General features: G+C 38.0%; 1 long non-coding RNA gene across 3 annotated transcripts in view; it reads right to left on the reverse strand.

Moving 5' to 3' along the window:
- The window catches only part of LOC140512810 (uncharacterized), a 203,129-nt gene that overhangs the window by 96,395 nt on the left and 87,476 nt on the right, over positions 1-19,258 (reverse strand). For all 3 annotated transcript variants that reach the window (XR_011969925.1, XR_011969927.1, XR_011969926.1), the window contains exon 2: positions 7,836-7,936. This is a non-coding gene — a long non-coding RNA (uncharacterized lncRNA). The remainder of the gene's footprint in view (positions 1-7,835; positions 7,937-19,258) is intronic.

The raw sequence follows: 19,258 nt of genomic DNA on the forward strand, positions 1-19,258 counted from the left end.
TGGAATCATGCAAATAAAGTAATCAAAATGTCCATATCCTTTACTGAGCTTATACCCCAAGGAAGTTTTTGATCAGAAATAAATTCCTATATATTCTAAAAAGTTTATAGCAACACTTTTTGTGATAACTAAGAATTGGAAACAAAGTAGATGCCCATCATTTGGGGAATGGCTAAACAACTTGTGGTACATGAATGTAATGGAATAGTATGTGTTGTAAGAAATAATGAACATCAGGGCAAAGCCAAGATGGCAGAGTATAAAGATGCACATACTCTAGCTCTTCCCCCACAGCCCATAAAATACATGTAAAAAATGACTCCTAACAAATTCTAGAGCAGCAGAGGCTACAGAATGACAGAGTGAAAGAGATTTCCAGGCAAAGGTAACCTGAAAGGCCAACAGGAAAGGACTATCTCACGGGACGCTGAGCAGAGCAGAGCCCAGCCACATGGCACTGGGAGGGACAGGACCAGAACAGGCCTCTGGGGCAGAATCCTCAGTAGGGAGGGTCTCAGATCCCTCAACCCACAAGTGCCAAAGAAAGCTTCAAAGGTCAGTGAGAGGGCTTTCCCAACTGGGCAAGAGGGGAGCAGGGTCCCCCCCAGCACCGGCCCCAGGCAACAGTGGCAGCAGCAGTGGTGGCAGCAGCTGCAGCATCCATCTGTGAAGCACTCAGCCTAAAGCCCCTAGGGGAATTGAGTAGCTGATCTGAACTTCAGCCCTGAATGGAGGCCCTCCCTCCACCTAAAGCCCCTGAGGGAATTGAGCAGTTGATCTCAGCCCAGAGCATGGTCTTGGGATGAGGAGGAGCACTAGGACCCTCCCCTTGACATAGGATTCAGAAGTCAAGTAACTGGCTGGGAAAATGCCCAAAAAAGGGGGAAAAAAGACCATAGACGGTTACTTTCTTGGTGAACAGGTATTTCCTTCCATCCTTTCAGATGAGGAAGAACAATGCGTACTGTCAGAGGAAGTCAAGGTTTCTTCATCTAGTACCTACAAAATAAATATGCAATGGGCTCAGGCCACAGAAGAGCTTGAAAAGCAAGTCAACAACCTGCTAAAGGAGATCCAAAAAAATGCTGAAGAAAATAACACCTTTAAAAATAGGCTAACTCAATTAGAAAAAGAGGTCCAAAAAGTCAATAAGGAGAAGAAGGCTTTAAAAAGCAGAATTAGCCAAATGGAAAAGGAGGTTCAAAAGCCCACTGAAGAAATAATGAACATGATGAATACAGAGAAGATCTGTATAGAAAGAACTCTATGAAGTGATGAAGAGTAAAGTAACCAGAACCAACTGAAAAATACATATACTAACTACCACAATGTAACTGGAAAGAATAACTATACACCAAAAAAAAAAAGTAAATGTAACAAAATTATAAAGATCATGTGGAACTCGAAGAAATATGAGAATATACCCACAACCTATCCCTTCATGGAGGTGAGAGGTCCACAGATGTTAGACACTGCATTTGTTTTCAGATTTTTTCAATGTATGAATCAGTTACACTGCCTTTTTTTTTTCCAAAAAATATTATTTGTCACATTTGTTCCCTGGAAAGGGTAAGGGGAGGGATACATGGGATGTTATGGTTATGTAAAAAATAGAAAATATCAATTGAGACCTATTTTTAAATATATATGTGTATATTACAAAAAAATCTTTCCACCTAAGAAGGAATTCTTATTTTATAACTTGAGATACTAATGGGGGAACTGCAGTCGGAATGCTAAACAGGCAACTGTTTCATCTGAACCATGGGAGTCACACATAAACAAATGTAACACCCAAATGAAACAACTCCAGGAATCATGATGGGATTCTCACAAACTAGTAATTTTCTAGACACACAACCTCATTTCTTTCCTACGCATGTTAGGAAGGAGCAGCCCCTAACCTCATTCCCATTATCTCTCTTTCCTGATCTCCTTAACTATTAGGGCTCCACTTCCCTTTCAAATTGCTTTATATTTAACTTCTCTTATTTATATGTGTATGTTCTCTTTATATATGTCCATATTTTCTCTCCCAGTAGGATGCAAGTTTTTACCAAGTAGGTGTTGTTCCATTTGTTGTATTTTTATCTCCAGCACTTAGCAAATGGCTTTATATATAGTAAGTTCTTAATGAATGCTTGTTTATTGATTAATTAATCATATTATCACCCATAGAAAAAATTAATCAAGCCATCTTTTCATCTTCTAGTATTTATGAACTTTCTTCACTTTGTTTTTCCAGATGTAACAACTTTGGTTTCAATTTTTTTAAACAAATGGATGGATAATTACAAACATTAGAATGAATGAAACAAAAGAATGAAATATTACAAACCCAGAATTGCACATGAAGGACACAGAGGGCTTATTTGTCAAGAGTAAAGAATAATAGATCATTTTCCTCATGCTCACTTGGTATCAAACAAATTAGAAGAAAACTTTCAGGATGCTGAAAGGACTTTCATTGGAGATTTGATGGAAGAACATGGGCACATGAGTAGGTATTGATGGGTTAGGATCTGCAACATTGTAACAGGTTTACAACATTGTAACAAGCAACATCTACAACACTGTGACATGTAACATGTAACAAATAGATAAGATCACAGGTTCATCAAAATATTGAAGAAATAAATAACGAGTTTTAACTATTTTATAGGTACAAAGCTAAAAGAAATTAGCCAGCAGGTGAGAATAGTATAATCTTTTTCACTTCTAGCCCTCCTCCAACAGTGGAGCAGAAAAAAAGAGTGAGAAGTGGGGGAGGAACAGGAAAGGAAGCTATGCCATGGCATGAGACTCCTAAAAAGGCAAAGGAGAAGTTAATTATTTTTGTCTGGAAGGGAATATAACATCTTCTAAATGAAAAAGATATAATAAGCATGTATATCAAAATAACCAATCAATTCAAAATTAAAATAAAGCTATGTGGGGTTTTTTCAATATGGGATAGGCAATGAAATCAAACTGGTTATTTGACTTTAATATTCCATTTTTCAATGATTGGTACTATGTTGCTTTTTTTTCTAACCTGTCTCAATTTCTTCATTTTATTTTTTTAAATTTTTATGTATTTATTTCATATTTATTTTTTATTTCATTTTATCTAATATGTGTTTATTATATTGTTAGACATATTCAAAGTTGTAACTTATTTCATTAAAATATTTGTTTATTTATTTTTCTGCAAAGACTTTTTCCCTAATTGTTTCTCCTCTATTTTTAAATTTTTTTAACATTTTTATTTAAAGTTTTGAGTTCTAAATTCTATCCCTCCTTCTCTCCTTCCTCTCCCCCCTCCCTGAGATGGTAGACAATCAGATATAGATTGTACATGTGCAATTTATACAAGAAAACTTGAATAAAAGAGAAAAATGAAAGAAAGTGAACAATAGCATGCTTCAGTCTGTATTGAATCAATATCAGTTCTTTTTCTGGAGGCAGATAGTACATTTTATCATAAGTCCTTTGGGATTGTCTTGGACCATTGTATTGCTGAGAATAGCTAAGTCATTCACAGTTCTTCACTGAAACATATTGCTGCTACTATGTGCAATGTTCTCCTGGCTCTGTTTACTTCACTTTGCATCCATTCATGTTAGTCTTTTCAGGTTTTTCTGAAATCATCCTGCTTGTCATTTCTTAGAGCACAATAATATTCCATTACAGCCGTGTATCCCAGATTGTTTAGGCATTTCACAATTGATGGGGATCTTTTTGATTTCCAATTCTTAGCCACCATAAAAAGAGCTGTTATAAATATTTTTGTAGAAATAGGCCATTTTCCCTTTTTTTGATGTCTTTGGGATGTAGACTTAAGAGTGGTATTGCTGGATCAAAGGGTATGCACAGTTTCATAGCCCTTTGGGAAGTTTCAAATTGCTCTCTAGAATGGTTGGATCAGTTCACAATTCTATCAACAATGCATTAGTGTCTCAGTTTTCCAATATCCCCATCCAACATCCAACATTTTCCTTTTGGTCATATTAGCCATTCTGATAAGTGTGAGTTGGTACCTCAGAGTTGTTTTAATTTGCATTTCTCTGATCAATAGTGATTTAGAGTTTTTATTTGACTTTGATTTTTTCATTTGAAAACTGCTTCTTCATAACCTTTGACCATTTATCAAATGGGAAATGACTTGTGTTTTTGTATATTTGATTTGGCTCTCTATATATTTTGGAAATTAGGCCTTTAACAGAGATGCTTGTTGCAAAATTTTTTCCCAGTTTTCTGCTTTCCTTATCATTTTGATTACATTGGTTTTGTTTGACAAAAGCGTTTTAATTTTATATAATCAAAATTATCTGCTTTATATTTTGGAATGCTCTCTATATCTGCTTGGGTCCTAAATTCTTCCTTTCTCCATAAATCTAACAGATAAACTAGTACACGTTGTCTTAATTTGCTTGTAGTATCACCTTTTATGGGTAAATCATGTACCCATTTTGGCCTTATCTTGGCATGAGATTTTGGTCTATATCTAGTTTCTGCCATAATGTTTTCAAGTTTTCCCAGCAGTTTTTGTCAAAGAATGAGTTTTTGTTCCAAAAGCTTAGATCTTTGAATTTATCATCTACTAGATTAATATGGTCATTTATTATAATGTAATTTGTACCTAATCTATTCCACTGATCTAACACTCTGTTTCTTAACCAGTACTAGATTGTTTTGATAATTATTGCTTTATAATAATACATTTTGAAATCTGGGATGACTAGACTACCTTCTTTTGCATTTTTTTCATTGAAGTCACATGTCTAGTTCCTGTATCCTAAATAACCTGACTTTTGAGCATGATGACCCTGGAGCCATTGCCATTACTCTAACTCCTGGTCCAGTGGGGATTGCCTTCCTGAAATCAAGGACAACAACACAGAGCAGAAACAAACAACTGCCAGGCCCACTTCTCAGAATCAGAGTAAAAAGAGAACAAGCAGAGGGCAAGTCATCTCACCAGGTCAGGTCATAGTGTTCTTACTGGACTCAGTAAGTCAGTCTTCTGAAAAGAGAGGGATTCATTCCGTTTTCCCAGTTTAAAAAATGCAGGCAGCTAATTAAAGAAGGCTATCCCTACCCACATGGTAGGGGATGTTATCCACACCAGAAAACTCATCATGCTTAAAAGCCAGGTTATTTAGGATACAGGAACTAAACATGTGACTTCATTAGTGTAAGGAACTTCCAAATGAGAAAACTGCCTCTAGCAATTCAGGCCAACATCTTCTCTGAAATCTGTCTTCTGAGAATTGCTTAGAGCAGTGAGAGATTTAGTGGCTTGCCCAGGCTCCCTCACATGGCCTATACACAGTCAAGGTTGGACTAGAACCTGGGTCATACTCCACTTTTAAACATTAAATTTACTTTAATAGCATCATTTTATTTGGTCCTGTCAATTCACTGAGGAAGGATTTCCTGTTAATGTATGAGAGTTATCCTGAGTTTTGAGGATTTAAGTGACTCACTCAGGACCACACAACTAGTACAGTTATCCCTTTCACATCATGACTTTCCCTATCAAGGTTGCAATATATCACAGGTAAGCATAAAAAATTAAATGGCAAATTGGAGGGAGTCTTGTGGAAGCCACAAACAACAGGCAAAGGCCAGCAGACAATACATAACCTATAACCAAATCCTTAACCCAAATTTTACAATAAGATAATGTAAACACCCCATAAAAGAAAAAGAAAAATAAATCAGATTTCTTCTCTGGTACAAAGGGAGGGCCAAAAAATTTTACTCAAACTTTCCAGATTGGCAGGGTGCCCCTAACACTCCCTACCCCTCTCCCCCCACCCCATCCCCTATGATGTGGAGGGGATAACTATATGTGTCAAAGGGAAGACTAGATAGGAGGTCCTTTCTACTCTAAGGTCACGCCTCTATCAACTATGCAACATTTATAAATTTATGGTTCTTGGCATGTGTATGATACTATGACTTTTCAGGTAAATATTAATTAAGCATATTTCTTAAATTCAACATCACTTAGATTCACTTATATGGTTAATTGTGTTATATGATTTATTGTGAAACATTGTCAGCATTCCTTTTGATGAAGCAAACAGTAACCCATAGCTAAATGAAAAACCACTGGACTAACTAAAGAAATTTTCAGTCTCTAATGAAATTATCAGGAACTTGTACCAATGAGGCAAAGGAATATCCATTTTCAATAGATGTTTATAATTAAAGTGACCCCACTTCCTCAGAGATGAAGATAACTCTCACAACAGCTGAAGCCTCCAAAGTGGCAGCATCTACCATGGTCAACACGGAGGGGAAAAATCCAAATCTTTATGAAAGAGAGGTCATATTTCAGAGTCAGCTTTCATTCACATACATTTATTATTAATTTTCCCAAAACTTTGTGGTAAGACTGTCTGGCTACCACATGAGTAAGAGTAAAGGGGGCTGGGCGGCAGAGGGTGGGGGTAGGGTATAGCTGAATGCATTTCACAGGGAACTATCAGACAATCTCCCATAGAAAAGTTCCCATTAGTATATATCCGACAAGATGAAGAAAGGGGAAAAAAAAGCAGTGAGGGTGAATTTCTAATCCTCATTTGAGGAACCAAGCCAAGAATTACTGAGGGATTTAACTAGGAGCACTAAATGAATACACCAGGAACAGGCACCATTTGAAATGAATTTGAACAGCTGTCTGTGGAGTCTAGACCATAAAAGATACTGTATTTCAATAACAAAATACTAACAGTTAAGTACTTCCAGGGCCCAGGACAGGCTTGCATTGGGAGCTCATTGCTTTGCAAGCTGTTGGATTCCCCTAGAGATTTCAAAACACCTGTTTCAAGGAAATGCTTTCTGGACCTGAACCACAAAAAGTTTCAAAACAAGTCACAGGGGTCACCAATGTCCGGAATTCCCAAATGAATAGGTAGAAGAGGGTAGAATGTTATCTTGGAGTGAAAGAGGCGGAAGTGCTGGCCCATAAAGGACAAATGTTAAAGCAGTCACAAAGAAGATTTTAAATAATAGTAATAACCACAAAACAAATTCCCAGCTTGGTCATGCCCAACAATGAGCATCTCATTCTCCACATTAGGGCATTAGTTTGTATCATCTCTCTACGAAGATGAGGAAATGAGCAGCATTCCAAATCTTTGATCCTCCACAATCATGGTTAATCAGAGTTTTTAAGTATTTCAGAGTCAATCGTGTCTACAGTATTAATCTTGTAGCATATGGTTGTCCTGGTTCTCCTCACTTTGTTGTCACTGTTCAGTTGAGTCCAACTCTTCATGACCACACTATCCATGGGGTTTTGTTGGAAAAGATATTGAAATGGTTTGCCATTTCCTTCTCCGGTGATTTAAGTCAAACAGAAGTTAAGTGACTTGCCCAGGGTCACACAACTATAAGTATCTGAGAATGGATTTGAACTCAGGTCTTTCTGACTGAAAGCCTGGCACTCTATTCATTGAGCCATCCAACTGCCTCAAAGCTGCTCACTTTACTCTGCCCTAACTCTTAAGGTATCCTACAAATTCTACCTTCCATCTCTAAACAGGAGAATTAAACTATTTCCACTTAAGTTACAGTTAACAGAATAAGGAGTCTCAAACTAAAAGCCAAGAATCTCCCATTTAATCATTGTTTGATTCTTTTTTCTCTCAATGTCCCTCATAGTCACATAATAGTTCCACCAGTCAATTCTTTAGAACAGTATTTCTTAAACTGTGAGTCCAGACTCCATATAGAGTCATGAAAACTTTGGCAACAGTAAAAGGTTTTTGAACACACAAAAACCAAAATTTAATTGAAAATCCAACATGTAATTAATTCAAGGTGTTTCTGACAGTGCTTACCTGTGTTGCATCTCAGGACTTCACTGCAGCCTTGCTTCTGAACACAAAGCATGCACACTTTGTACCATGCATGCCCTCAGGCCGTATAACACCAACAAATGCTGTTGAAATGCAAAAAGGGATCATAAATGGAAAACATTCAAGAATCCCAGCTTGAAAATTTTTGTTTGTAATAAGTAAATTCAGCTAAGATAGACCACATGTACCTTACTTTAGAAAACAGAAATAGCACCTTAAAAAATTGCCCACAAAAATCTTTTTGAATCAATCATTTTCACCTTATTCCCCCTTTAGTATTAGAATTAGGTTTCCACAGGGAGGAACATGTGATTCCAGAATACAGGGACAACAGGCAAAACTCAGCAAAGCTTCATAGTAGTTTATTCTAGAAATGTGAATTTACATGATTTTTCAATGTAATCACTACCTCACTCAACACATCTATTCCAGAGACTGGCAAGTTTTATTATCAAATCAGGAAATGTTTTTGGTAAAGAGAGTGGACCATTATGCAATACATTTATTTTATATCTGTATCATTCTTAAACTTGTAACTCTATGATCTTATCTCTAAGTGGTCTAAACATAAGGAGAACAATGATAACTATTTCTGTGACATTCATATCTTCAATGGTTAATTTCACCTGGTTTTCAGGGTGGGGGAACCTGCAGCCTTGAGGCGACATGTGACCTTCTAAGTCTTTGAGAGAGGTCTTTTGACTGAGTCCAAACAAACTCTTCTATTAAGGTGATTTGTTCTGTGAAGTTTGAATTCAGTCAAAGGGCTACATTTGAGAACCTAGAGGGCTACTCCTGTAGGTTCCCCACCCCTGGTTTAGCCCTTCTTGACCGTAAAAACTGAATTATATTTAACTGTTGAACAGCAGAATAAAGTAAGAGATCATTTTTAAAATTATTAGCAACATTACCTTTTTTATATCACTGAAAAACCTGGCATTACATTTGAGACATGCAATTATATTGCATTACGTTGACATGTAATAATGAAAGTACTCAGTAATCAGCAAAAGATGGGTATATAATGTGTCTCAATTTTAATTGTTACATAAAGTAAAAATGACACTTGAGAATGCAGCCAACCTTTCAAAATCACTTAAAGAAAATAACATTCTGATAAGAAGTCTCAATACAATATTGAAACTTAAAATATTACATGGCAAACTGTATTACCTTAGATGCTGAGTCAGTCAGGGAGAGGTACTCACCCTATGCATAGCCTAGACTTTAAAATTCAGTTTGTGATTCTATTTTTTTTCCAAAGTTAATGATTATTAAGATTTTAGCTATTCCATATAAAAGGATTCATCTTGTTTGAGCACTTGTCATCCTTTTTAAGACGGTTATATTATATAAATCTGATATTGGAAACACTCATATATACCTTGAAAATATCTCATTTCTCAAACATCAATATCTGGAACCATCCCATGAGTAACCAACCACCAGTTTCCTTTATAAGCCCTTAGGGTCACAATACTCAAAACACAAAACAGTTTTATTAACAAATTAATGGACTCCCATCCAAGACCCTAGAACAGAGGCATTTAACTTGAGGTCCACGAACATTTTTTTAAAATTTTGAAAACTATTTCAATATAATTGTTTTCTTTTATGGTCCCATGTATTTAAAAACATTATCTGACAAGGGGTCCACGGATTTTTTCAGACTGTCCAAAAGTTCATGACATAAATTAAGGTTAAGCATCCATACAAAAGGTCAAGTGATGCCCTTCTCATCAATGGACAACATTCTTCTGTTTGCGACTTAGAGTACTTCTTTAAAAGGGAAGGAAGGGCAGGATTTACTCTTCCATATTGTCATTTCCCTCTAAGACCTTCTTGTCTATGCTGTATTTTTCCCCTTTCTGGCCCTTTTGTCTACACTGTATTTTTCTTTTCTCAAGTACCTCTTCACAGACTTTACCAATCAATCATTGGTCTCCATTGTTTTCTACTTTCTACCTCCTATATCTCCCCTTCATATCCCAGGTGAATGGCCATACCTTATGGGCCCTCCATACTGTCCTCCATACTCTATCTTCTCTTAGATAAACATCTAGAAGCATAAATACAGAATTCTACAATTTTTATTTCTTGTAGGTGGGTTACACCTGTATATGGTGTACCCATGTTCTTCACGGGCATTGCAATGTGAGAAGAAGAGTACAGTAGGGAAAAAAGGCAGTAGTTAGAGGGTCAGAGTGTCAGGCCTAGAGGCCTAAGGGCTACCCGAGTCTTACCTTACCTATCGCAGGTCTTCAGCTTGCCAAACCGGATAAACGTATGAGAGAAGAGACTTTCCGGAGTCGAACAAGGGTTAGGCTTTATTCAGGGTCTTGGTTACATGTGCAGGGGGAATTCTTCCTTAGGAGAGAGGAATCTCCCAAGGAGGCAAAGATCTTACAGTAAGAGAATGGAAGTGGAAGAGGGAGAGAGGGGAGAGAAAAGAGGGAAGAGGGAAGAGGGAAGAGGGAAGAGGGAAGAGGGAAGAGAGAAGAGAGGAGAGAGGAGAGAGGGAAGAGGGGCCTTCTGTCCTCTAAGGGCCCCTCAGCACTAAGAGCGCCTTCAGGTTTTCCTGACCCTACTTAAGCTCTCCCACCACATAGTTTGCACCTGAATACCGTGCCTGTTAGACAACAATAGGTGTTCTCAGACCCCGGGCCAATCTCGAGGGCAGGGATGCTCTCTCCCAGCACGTTTCTCACGGGAAGAGGCAGAAATGCACGAGATAGCCCGTGTCTCACACCTCAATTCCCAGCTGTTCTCTGGGGGGCCTCATGAGAACTCTAAGGTTTAGAAGTCCTCACCTTTACCTGCCCAAGACTGTCCACATGGAACTGAGCTTACACCCCCAACATCAGAGTTTGAACATGGTCTCTGCTTGTTGCTATATGTGTTCCTAGGAACAGGTATGACTTAGCTTCTCTAAGCCTTATTTCTTCCTCTGCAAAATGAGAAGCTTGGACCAGATGACTGGTAAGAGTTCCTTCTAGCTCAAAATCTGTGATGCTATGATTCTTCTTCTTTCCCCATTGCTATAATAGTCAGAACATGCAACATAGAATCATAAAATAACCAGCCTTAGAAGCATCCTATGGCATCATCTTCTCTGAGCCCTTCATTTTACAGACAAGAAACTAAGGCCCAGAGAGATTACATGACTTGCCTAATGCCGTGATTAAAAGAACAATTGCTACATAACTATTTCTTTTCATCCATGTGATAATAGGTTGGATTTTTTTTTTAGTCATTTGGCATTAAGATCCAGAGTTGGCTGAAAACAAATAGCAATGATATTATCTAACCTCCATAGGACCTGCCACAACTAATACATGTTGCATCATGAGAATCTTCGTCTTTATCACCTATAAACCAACAGCACTGAACTTAGTTCATCCCTCTCTGGCAACAAGGACCTTCATACAACAAGAGAGAAGCCCTCCCTTCTTTGCCCTCTTTAATTTCCCCTCACAGAAATACTATCCTGCTTCACACTGGTGGTGAGGACTCTACATTGAGACGTACAGGGACACAGACAAATGTACCCCAAAGAACACCATATGGACACACTTTCTGCTTCTTCCCTAATAGCCCCAGGTGGAGTCAGAGCTAACTGGAGTGATGGACTTTGACCGTGACCTCCAAAATAAAAGAATGGCAACCAGCATCCCTGAACCTTTCCTTGTGATCTTTCCCTCCCTCCCATGCCTACCCTCTACTACATGGCACAGCCATGTCTCACTTACTGTCTCCAGTATCATGGTGCTGAGGTATCCCTCTCCTAGGCCTGTCTTCCCTTGAAGAGGTAAGGACAAGTACTAGACTCTAAGGGACATGGTACTTTCTCTCCCAGGACAACCATTCTCTTCATTATTGACATCCTCTCCCTTGAATACTGAATACGCTTTGCTCCTCTAAAATGAATTGATCTTCTGTGTCTTCTCCTGACTCTAGACCTTTGTATCTTTATTCCTCTTGTATGTGATTCCCTCAGCCCACAGTCTCAAGAGCATGGCAGTGTAGCCTCACGTCTTAGCATGTGGGAAAATCAGGAGTATATACCACTCAGGTAGAAGACCAAAGCTTAGGGGAATCAGACTTTATTTGCTGATTGTTTTGCCAATATTACATGCCTCCTCATCCCCTTCAGGCTTCCCTGAATCAAAATCTGCCCTTCAACTGAGCTTTCTTGCTTTTTTTTCAGATTCTTAGGTTGTGGAGTTCTGGGATACCTTGTTATGGTTCCTGTTCCTATCCAATCTCTGGTTTATACTAACTTGGATCAGAAGGGTCTTTCCCTTGGCCCTGCACCAGTCTCTCCTACACAAGATGAGACACTTCACTAACATAACTCAATCTGTGTCCCTAACTGTCTATATCCAAACTCACCTCCTCAAGTCAGTTCAATTTAACAAACACTTATTTAGTGACTCCTAGGTGGAGGGAGACTGGGGGAATAGATTGAAAAAACAAAAACAATCCAATTAAATTCACTAAGTATTTATTAAGGCACTACACATCAAGCATTGTACTAGATCAGAAGATACAAAAACAAAAAGTGAAGAGTCCTACTTTCAAGGAGATTACATTCCACTGATAGGATATAACCATATACAGGTAAGTAAATAAATAAAAGATAATTTCAGGAGAGAAAGGGCACTAATCAAGGAAAGTCAGGGAAGGCTTCATGAAAATAGTGATGACTAAACTGAGCCTAAACCAGCCTTCATTTGCTGGTTCCACCTGAATCTGAAAGTTCTATTTTACCTGATCGTCTCCATAAATACTTTTTTGACATTGCCTGGTTTCTCTCTTTGAATATCACCATATTGTCTATTCTACCTCTCTACACCCTTCATTCATTGAGCCAGTGGGTCTTTTGGAAAAAGAACCAAAAGTATTTCTTCAAGGCACTCCCAGAATCTTTTAATGACTGTGATTAGGACAGTTGTTTAACAAATAGATGAAGCCATAAAATTTGTTTGTCCTCCCTGTTTGTCTATTCCAATGAGCCAAGACAGGCATAGGGAGCAAAAAAAAATCTGCAACAATAAGGGAAAACCCAAAGAACTCAGGAGATTAACTAAATTGGACACTGACTTGGAAGACTTTCAGTTAGCTATAAGTTTAAAAAATGAAATCCAGAGTTGCTACCCAGTTTCCCTGAGAAAATAAAAGTTTTGCCAATTCAAGCATAAATCCATGTGGGAGTGATCAATGGAGATGCTGTTTCCAGATTACCATTTAAAAAAAATAGATCAGTGCCAAATTAATGGCATTCATTTTTAAATGATCTACTTCTTTGCTTGAAACTTCAATTCCCTATATGTTTCTTTTTAAAGAAAAGTACTCTGGACTTTTCGAAAGAGAAAGAAAGGAAGAATCCTTTGACACCCAATATTCCCCTGTTCCCAGGCTGCTGATGGGGGTGGGGAGGGGGCAGTAGGGAAAGAGAAGCTGTTTTACAAGAGTAGAACTGCTATGCAGCTGGAACTTGCATCTCCCGTAGCCCAGGTAGCACGTTCCATCCATGCTCAGTGTGGAGTAGGGAGAGGTTATTTGCAATAAAGTTTCAAAGATTCTCAACTGAAACTAACAAATGTGCACTGAGTGACACTTATGTTCAGAGCATGGCAGGGAATTTAGAGAAGCATAACACACAATTCCTGCCCATGTAGAATTAACCATCTTCTTTTTCATATTTCTATGAGTTACTTGCCCTAAAGAGAAGCTCATGACACAAGTTTCTTTTTCAGTCATGCAAAGGGCTGGCTAGAATGAAGTCCTCTTCTTTCCCTCTGTCCCCTAGGTGGCAAATGGTTTGAACCTAAATGGGAAAACAGAATAATCTGCAGACTATGGAGCAGTTACTCTTTTTATAGCAGTTGCAGAGACGAGAAAAGTCACTTTTATATTAATGGATCAAAGATATTGTCCACGGTTCTGTTGAGTACTATAGAATGGGGGTAAGGGTATTTTGTGCAGTCCAAATACCACCAGATTTTTTTTTCCATTCATTAGGGATTATAACAATTTGGTGATCAGAACAAATTATTGTATCTATTCATCCTTTCTTACACGCCTTTCCAATATGCTGTATTTTCATGAACATGCATTTCTTGTTTTCTCCCTGTGATCACTGTCCAGCTTCCAACTTAGCAAAACCCTCTGGAGATGGTTTGCTTTTTCTCTGACCATTACTACTGAATGCATAAAAAAAAACGTTAGTGATAGACATGATAAGTTAATAGTCAGATATTAGCTGCTTCGTGGGAAATAGCTTGCTCATATAAACCAGGACTACTTGGCTAGATTTAGCATTGCATGGTTAAGTAGCTCAAATCAGTTACAGCTGACACATCTTGCCCATGCACATGCTCAGTGGGTGAAACACATATGCATGTTATCAATTCATGATCTCAGTGTTGTAGTCAGTTACCACTTGTGTGCTGGACAGCACCGTGTCTGTCTGTCAGCCACCTCAGAATAGACCATTAATGTCAATAGATCCCAGGCCAATGGGGGAAAGAGCAAAAGCTAGATTATGGTCAAACTCGTTACATAAAATATGGAGCTCAAGAAAAGTGACCTAATAAACAAGTTTAACATTATGCTTCTTTTAAAAATATATGTTAGCTATTTAATTTCAACATTTTAAACAAAGTTAGCCAATCTCAGAATCCAACAGTAAAAAAAAATTGTACAAAACACTATGATTAGGCATCAGTGTAGGAAATTTCCTGTATTTTAGTACATCTCAAAACACATCTTCATGTCCTTTATATATTTTTTTGGAATATTTAAAATGAAACAGAAACTTCACAGAAATACATAGAAGTAGAGATTTCCTTAATATACTTCCTTGTATTTTGAATATGATTTTATAGGCTGGATGAGAAGGTTGCTAGATCTCCCTTCCTCCCATAACATCAGTAAAGATCCCTGACATTAACTGGGATGCAAGAATGGAAAATGAAGCATGCATTTTCCATTGATTCCTTTAATCTCATTTAAACCAGGTCTCCTTTCACCTGGCACTCTGCTCCTTACCTAGATTCTCCTGGTGATACTTTATCTGTGACCTAATATTTAAGACTTCTATTTTAATAAGTTCTAGGAATATAAAAAACAACTCAAAAAAAAAACAAATTCCTCCTTTTTTGTCTCCTCCTCACCCTCCAAGGAATTCAACAAATATCTAGTATCTAGATTAAAGATGGTCAGCAGCATATGGGATGTTTGCATCAAGCTACAACTAGCTTATGGTGGTACTAAGAAACCTGTTGCAAACAGAACTGAACACTAGGTCTGCCAACTCAGCATCAGTCTCAACAGATCACAGAATCATAACTATAGGTCTGAAAAGTACCTCAGAATCTATGTAGTTCCACCAACCCACTCATTTTCAAGGTAAGGAAACTAATGCCCAGAGTGGTTAAATGACTTGCCCAAACTAAAAATAAGGAATTTCAGAGATTTGAACTCACATCATTTAACTCTCTACTCAATGCTCTCTCTATATTACAGGGTTTTCTCATTTATATCCTGTGGACTTCAGGACACTTCCCTTTTGTTCCAGTCAAGCAAGCCTACTTTTCAGTCATCAGTAATGTTCCTTCCTCTCCATGTTATGCTTTTTCTACTCTCTCCTTCAAGCTCATTCCCTCCCCTTCACCATTCTATGGCCCATCAGTGTATTAAAAGTCACTTTCAGGTACCCTCTTATACAGATATTTGCTATTTTCTTTAATCAATCAAGTGTTCCCTGAGCATCTGAGCCCAGCATGATGTAAGGGTTTAATCTAATTAATGTTTATAATTCAACAAACATTTATCGAGCCCTTAATAAGCTTAAGGCACTAGGCCAGACACTGAGGGAGGTATAAAGACAAGATATGTGGCCATTGACATTAAGGAGCTTACAACCTTGTAAGTGATGCAGGACATGCACTCAAATTACTATAATTCAAAATAGAACATAAGTGAAATGAATAGTGCTGAGAGTCCTGGGTTCCGAGTCACATGACCTGGGATTGAATGACAGTTCTACTTCTATTGAGAGACAGCTAAAGTGGGTAAGGTGCTGGACACAGTCAATAAGTCGATAAGATCTAAGTTCAAATCTTGCCTCAGACATTTCTTACCTACATGATCATGAGCTAGTCAGAGGAGGAAGACAGCACATTTAGTTAAAGCCGATTAAAATTCACCAGTCATTAAGATCTCATTGTGACTTTCCTCATGTATACAAAACATCATCATTCAGGTATCCACAAGATGCACTAGAGCATGATGAAGCATAAATTAACCATCCTCTTTTCACAGTACTAAAGTGCAAAGCGACTGAGGGAAAGAGACCAATTTATATTCTTTATGAAGACTCCAGAAAAAATTGCTGGTAAATGTAATGCAATTTTGTGGCTTGCTTTGTTTGTCTTTGTATGTCATGGTCTTTTTCACCCACTTATCCTGTCCTTTCAACTAAGAAGGGTTCAGGAATCCATTGCCCTCATCTAGCCTGGGGAAAAGGATGGAATGGGATCAGAGAAATTATAGCTAGATGCAATCTTAGCAGTTCTCTAACTTCTCATTTTATAGATGAAGAAACTGAGGCTCCAAACACCAAAGGGACTTGTCCAAGGTCATACAGAGACAGTAAGTAGCAATGCCAAAATGTGTACCTCCCATTCTAAAGCACCCTTTAACTGCACCACACTGACAAATTTATGTCTTGTACCATCTCATCTACCTTTTTCAGTTTATATATCCTTTGCCCTTCCCCTCTCCCCAGAAACCCAATGTCCACATGATGCCCGTTAGCATATGACTTAGCACTGACCTATAGTCAGTGACCTGTTTTTTGGAGATGTGTGTGTGTGTGTGTGTGTGTGTGTGTGTGTGCCTTTGTCTGTCTCATCATTTAATGCTCTTCTCTATGTGTTAAAAAGTTTTCTAATTTATATCCTATGGACTTCAGGACACTTAGCTTTCACCAGACCCAGGCAAACCTGTTTTTCAGTCTTAATTAATATTCCTTACTCACTATTTTATGCTTTTCTCAGGCCTCCTTCAAGGTCATTTCCTCCTTTTCACCTTTCTGTGACCCATAAGTGTATTAAAAGTCATTTTCAGGTACCCTCACAGAAATATTTGCTATTCTTTTTAATCTATCAAGTGTCTCATGAGCACCTGAGTCAAGTATAATGTTAAGGGTTTAACATAATTAATGCTAAGCAATTTTCATAACTTTCTCTAAAGTTGAGGATCCCAGTGGAATTTTAGCAAGCTAATTTACACTGAGATATTCATCACTGATAAAGGCTTGGTGTTGTATTCCTATTTAACATTAGTTTTTTTTTTTTTCAAGGAAATTGACTTAACCCAAAGGAATAAGACCCACAGTAAAATTTTAGGCCACCAATAAAGAGGAAAGGTAAATTTTGTGTAAATGAGAGTTTTCCAGGGTCCCTTCAACCAGAACCCTGAAACTATCAACTATTATGCTTACAGGTAAAGTTTTCCTGTTGACTATTAACATTTATATTTTAATATTAAATTAGTAGGGAAATAACCAAGAGAACAAAGTTTAGAAAGGTACAAAGCCATATGGGTGAAGGATAGAAAATTATCTCTTGGAGGAGGAGGAGAGCACAAGTCATAAAACAAAACAAAGCAGTACAGTGCTCTCTTCTGATAAAATCAAAGAATCTAGGAGTTGAAAGGGAGTCTAATTCAATCATTACACAAAGCACAAATCCCTTTGACTTTGTCCCAACAAGGTCATTCAGCTTCTACTTGACCCAACTGCAGTGTGAAACTCATTATCTGTCAAGATAACCCATTCTACTTTTGAACAGACAAAAATATTAAACAGCAAGCTCTTTCTTACAGTAAGCTTAAAGCCTATATGTTATAACTTCCATATGTTTATTGGTCCTAGTACTTTGGGGATTAAGGTGAATAAAACTAACCCCTCTAACACATAATAGTCCTTTCAAATAGTTGAAGACATTGAGAATTACCTTCCTACAAATCTTCCCTTCTTTGGACAAAACATCCCCAAGTCAAGTCTCCAATTTATTTAGTCCTTATTTAAGTCCTTACTGTGGGCCAGGCACAGTTCTAAACTCTGGGCATACAAAGAAAGGCAAAAATATGGTCACTGCTTTTGGATCTCACATTCTAATAAGAGAGACAATAATGAACTAACCACCTAATGAGATAGATAGATAGATAGATAGATAGATAGATAGATGGATGGATGGATGGATGGATGGATGGATGGATGGATGGATGGATGGATGGATGGATGGATGGATGGATGGGTGGATGGGTGGGTGGATGGGTGGGTGGGTGGATGGATGGATGGATGGATGGATGGATGGATGGATGGATGGATGGATGGATAGACGGACAGACAGACAGACAGACAGATAGATAGATAGATAGATAGATAGATAGATAGATAGATAGATAGATAGATATGTATATATGTATAGGATAGATGGAAGGCAACAGAGTGAAGGCATTATAAGGAGAACTAGGAAAGATTCCTTGCAGAAGGTGGGGGTTACTCTGAGATCTGAAGGAATCCTGGGAATTCAGGAGATGGAGAAAAAGAAGGAAAGAATTACAAGCATGGGAGACAGCCAGTTAAAAAGAGAGTCAGGGGATGGAGTGTTCTGTCTGAGGAACTGTAAGAAAGCCAAGGTAGCTCAAATGGAAGAATATGTGGTGGGGAATAAATCACGGGAAAATTAGAAAAGTAGAAAAGGAGCACATGGTGAAGGGGCTGATTCCTCAATCATTTCTCAACCTGCTGTCTTATGAAACTCTGAGAGTTCCTAAATCCAAAAAGTTCCCAGGGTTGTCTATTAGCTCATACCATAGTGGAAGTTAGGGGGATAATCTCTGGATAAATTTATCATCAATAAATCCTTAAAACGAAGTTGACAGCCCCACCCTTGCCATCATCTCCCCGTTCCTTGGGGGTTCTCTCACTCACTGATTTTCCCACCATATTCCTTTCAAAGTTGAAAGCTTTCTATTTTAAAACTTTTCATATCCGTTTAAGGTCCCGTCTTGCCATATGATACAGAGACATGGCAAGATAACTGCTAGAATCGTCATCATTGAAGAACCCATTTTATAAGTAATGTTTCTCCTTTTGCATCAGATAATAGTTTATAGAGCATTTTGCCACAAACATGAGTGTTATTTATTTTCTCTATTCTTTGAAAATGTGCTGCCAAAACTCTGGTAATTGTATGAGGTTCTTTAGTTGCTAACCACAGCATATGGTGCATGTTATCCGTTAACTGGCAAGCACCGTTTTTGCATCCCATCCGTTTGATCATTCTGTCTTCAGGATAGCCTACACAGGATAATAGTAGCTACAATTC

The sequence above is a fragment of the Notamacropus eugenii genome, chromosome 6 (genome assembly GCF_028372415.1).
Source record: "Notamacropus eugenii isolate mMacEug1 chromosome 6, mMacEug1.pri_v2, whole genome shotgun sequence".
In the NCBI taxonomy this organism is placed as follows: domain Eukaryota; kingdom Metazoa; phylum Chordata; class Mammalia; order Diprotodontia; family Macropodidae; genus Notamacropus; species Notamacropus eugenii.